Below are 4,624 nucleotides of genomic sequence, written 5' to 3' on the forward strand. Positions count from 1 at the left end.
GTCTGGCAGCAGCGCTGAGGCTCGGGGAGGAGCGTGGGGCCGGCGTGTGCACCGGCCTCTCCGCCTGGTCCCAGCCTTGAGCCGGTTTGTAACCTCCGCGCGGTTCCGAGTCTTGTGCTGGTGAACTCGTGGGTCTGGGGGCCCCTCCCCCTTGGGGTCCCCCTTCCCCTTCAGACTCACAGCCTCCTTCACTGAGTTAGCACGGCTGCTCGTTTCTGCATTATTTCCAAGACAGTTTGTGTCCCGGCCTGTCCCGGCCTGTCCCAGCCCGTGAGGGTCGGCCAAGTGGGCCGGCCCAGAAGGTGCTTCCTGAGCCCGTGGGGGGCGGGCCCTCCCCGGACCTGGATCCTTCCAGCCACACGCAGGGTTTGCACTCGGCCCACTGCCACGTCCAGGGCCAGGCCTGGGGTGGGGGGCGGGGCTGAGCTGGACTTTGCACAGCAGCTGCGTGCCCAGCCCCCCATCTCTCCCGCCGCAGCCGCCCCGGGGTTTCTATGAAGAAATACTCCAATATTTTTACAATGTGTGATTTTCCTGTTTTATATTGGGAGAGAAAACTTTTTGACACATACCATTCAGGGAAACTTTATAAAAATGTACATATCGTTCTGAGCAGATCGAAATGCAGGTGACGTGGATGCAATTTCCTGTCTCGCAAGCGTGCGTGGTCCCCCTGTGACCTGCAGGCCCGTGGTGTGTGCCTTAGCTTCACCTGGTGCCGGCGAGGGGTTGCCCACCGCCCCCTGCAGGCCCCCGGCTGCGGGGGGCTGTCACCAGCGGCTGCTACCCCCGGTGGCTCTGGCCTTGCTGCGCAGTGCTGCGTGGCAGGTGGAGGAAAAGTCCACCCGTCCTGACCCAGGAATCTCCCAGCCAGTCCTCTCAGCCTCTGGCTGGGCCTCGGGGCACGGTGGGGGGACAGGGACTCTAGCAGGAGGGAGCTCGCCCCACGGGGGGAGAGGGTGCCAACACATTGGGCTGCTCTTCTGCCCTGCTGCGTTCTCCTCTAGAGGTGCCACATGTGCTGAATTCCAGGGCAGGGGAGTCACCACCTACCTGTTGACAGGCTGATGCTCAACTGTGGAACTCCGGGCCCTGGCCTGCGACTTCCCACCCAGCTGGCTGCTGCCAAGGTGACACAGTCAAGGCCGAGCTCAGACAGGGCCTGTCCCAGCGGGCCATGGGCAAGGCCACCCACCTCTGTACCCCCTTTCCATAGTTTTGCTCCTGGACTTGAACTCTTACTGTCTTGAAACTGTTTTTAAAGAAAACAAAGCTGGATAGGACGATTTCCGGCCATGCCAATCGGGGGCCTGCTGCGTGCTGTGAGCCTCAAGAGCAGCTCCGCCCAGCTGGTACCCCTGCTGCCGCACAGGCGCGGCCCAGCGTGGTGGGGGGCTGCCGGGCCACCTCGCCGTCTCCCAGGGGCCACGGCTGCGCTGCGGTCGTGTCCCTGTAGGACCCTTTCTAATAAAGAGAGAAGAATTACTAAGAGTCCTGCCTTTTATTTACCTGCTCGTGCTGTGCTTGGTCCTAGGACCTCAGGGAAGTGACTAACGTGCCTGCTGAAGGTGACAATGGGAGCCACCCAGGCTGGCTGCAGGGTCTGCCTGTCCGGGGGCCCCGGCCTGGCCACAGAGCCTTCATCCTGCGTTGAGTCCGGTGGTCTCACACATCAGTCAGAGGTGGGAGGAAGCACATTCCTCCTGTGGCTTTGGGGTTGAGGCTTCCCTGTCAGGGCCTCGGTCCCCCTTCTGTCCACAGGGTCCTCCCCACGTGCTGCACAGCTGATGGACACTTGCTTGTTTCAAACGATAGGGTTCAATGGGTGGCAGCTGGCTCTGGTGTTTAAAGGGGGCCCCCGAGCTGAGGCATGTCTCTGGAGGAAGACATGCCCACCAGGTGCCACGCCAGGCGCCCTCCCTGCCCGCTGTCCTGGAGCTGCCCTGAGAGGCACTTGCCTCGGTGGGTGGGAACGCAAGGGGCACCCAGGGCAAGCTGCCCCACTGCCACTCCCTGCCTGTCACTGCTGGGGGGTTCCTGGGAGAAAGACGGAAGCTCTTTTATTTAAGAGAATTTGTAGCTGGTGGTTTCTCTTTCCCAGTGGCTGCTAGGAAGCTCAGCCAGGTTCACAGTCCCCCCACTGCGGGCACCGGCCTGGACGTGGCTCGGCGCCTCACTCAGCCTTGGCCGGCCCTCTCCTGCCCTCCGGGCCCTTTGCTCACGAGAAGGTCCAGGGCGGGACAGTCCCTGACCTGAGGCTCCTCATTCGGATCTGCAGTGAAAGGTTTGCTCACTGAGGCCTGAATGTCAGGTCAGGTGTATTCAGTTCACATCGAGGTTCACTGGCGTGGCGGGGTGGAGAGAATCACCCACTTCAAGGCCCCTTCTGAAGCAGTTTTCCCTTACGAACGAGACTAGGCACCGGCCGCAGAGAAGAAGGCACCTTACCCTTCGCAACAGCGTGGATGGGCCTGGAGGACATGATGCTCAGTGACACGGGCCAGAGAAAGACAAGGACCGTATGATCTCACTTACATGTGGAATCTAACAAACAATGTAGAAGCAGACTCACGGAGAGAGGACAGACCGGCAGCTGTCAGAGGGGAGGCGTGGGGGGCTGGGTGAAAAAGGTGAAGAGATTGAGCAATAAAAACCAAAACACTCAGACAAAGAAAACTGTGGTGATGACCAGAAAGAAAGGGGGTGGGGGGGTAGCAGAGGGTGAAGGACATGGTGATGGAAGGGGACTTGGGGTGGTGAACACGATACGACATACAGGTCGTCATAGAATTGTACGCCTGAGTTTATATTTAATTAACCAATGTTACCCCAATGAATTCAGTCAAAATAAAGTACCCATTAAGTGCTAGGTGCTTGTCAAAATCCTAGGCACATTAAAAATAGCATACTTCCTTCGGGGACTGCATGTTCTTGCAGGTAAACAGATAACCATCTGAGCATCGGTAACACGATTTCTGGAGAGCGGCCATGCTGTGGAGAAGTGAAGCTTGACGTCACGTAGCCTGCGTGGCTCAGTGGATTGAGTGCCAGCCTGCGAACCGGAAGGTCACCGGCTCAAGTCCCACCCCCACACATCGATGTTTCTCTCCACCTCTTCTTTCTCGGTAAAAGTAAATAAGTGAAATCTTAAAAAAAAGAAAGTACAGTATGGCAGTGAAAGTCTGCCACTTAAAAAAAATTTTTTTTAAATATTTTATTTGCTTTTAGAAGGGAAGGGAGGGAAAAGGAGGGAGAGAAACATCAACGTGCGTATAGCTACATCAGTCAGTGGCCTCTCGAGCGCCCCCACGTGGGGACCTGGCCCGCAGCCCAGGCATGTGCCCTGCCCGGGAATCAAACCTGTGACTTTTCTGTTCTCAGGCCAGCGCCCAATCCACTGAGGCACATGAGCTGGGGCAGCTGTGCCCTTACTAAGATCACTGTTGTTTCACTTGAAGACTTGATCACTTGCCTTGCTAGCGTTTATTGAGTGCGATTCGTGGTAGGCAGCCTGTCAAGCAGGTGTACAGGGGTGGGCAAAAGTAGGTTCACAGTTGTCCGCATGGCACGACATCAGGTTATGATTATAGGAACCCCGGTTCTCGAACTTAATTTGTTCCGGAAGGCTCTTTGAGAGATGATTTGTTCAAAAAACTGGATCATTTTCTCCCCGTTAGAAATACGGTACCAGCCCGGCTGGACTGAGTGCTGGACTGTGAACAGAAAGGTCGCCAGTTGCGGGCCAGGCCCCCAGGCGGGGGCACCCGAGAGGCAACTCTCTCACACCCACGTTCCTCTCCCTTCTAAATTAAAAAAAAGAAAAAAAAAAAAAAAAGAGTGCAGTATCAGCATGAAAGGGCTGTCAAATCGAGAACCAAAGCTTTGTTCAACAGCCGAGACATTTTTCCCGTGAACGGCTTGGTTGAGAACCAAATTGTTCCAGATGGGAGACCTTTGGGGACCGAGGTTTGATGATTACAACAGCTTCATGTACCCAAAGGAACCTCACAGTGAAACTGTGATCCTGCTTTGCCAACACCTGTATCCATTCTTCCATTTAAGCCTCAGTACGGCCCAAACGGGGCTGTCAGTTTCCCCACTTCAGCCCTGGCAGGTGTGGCTCCGTGGATTGAACGCCAGCCTACAAACCACGGTTGCTGGTTCGATTCCCAGCCAGGGCACAGGCCTGGGTTGTGGGCCAGGTCCCCAGCAGGGGGCGTGCGAGAGGCAACTGATGGGTCTCGCTCACACGTCAATGTTTCTCCCTCTCGTCCCACCTAAGTCAAGTCTTAAAATTTTTTTTCTGCTTTTTATACATGAAGGTGCTTAAGCGTAGATTTATCTTCTTCCTTCAGACGTGACGATTGTAAGAGGCAGAGATGGGGTTCAAATACAAGTCAGCGTGACTCTTGGGTTCGCTGTCCCACACAGCAGCCGTTTCTGTGCAGGGCCCTCCGCCCTCAGGAATGGTAACGCCCGGCCGCCGGTGCGGCTCCGTGGGTTGGGCGTCATGAGGCCGCCTGCTCGATTCCCATCAGGGCACAGGCCCGGCTTGTTGGCTCGGCCCTGAGTCGGGGCACCTGTGAGAGGCGCCCAATTGATGTTTCTCTCCTGCTCTCCCTCC

This window comes from Furipterus horrens, unplaced genomic scaffold, assembly GCF_987537825.1.
Source record: "Furipterus horrens unplaced genomic scaffold, mFurHor1.1.pri manual_scaffold_11, whole genome shotgun sequence".
Taxonomy (NCBI): Eukaryota; Metazoa; Chordata; class Mammalia; order Chiroptera; family Furipteridae; genus Furipterus; species Furipterus horrens.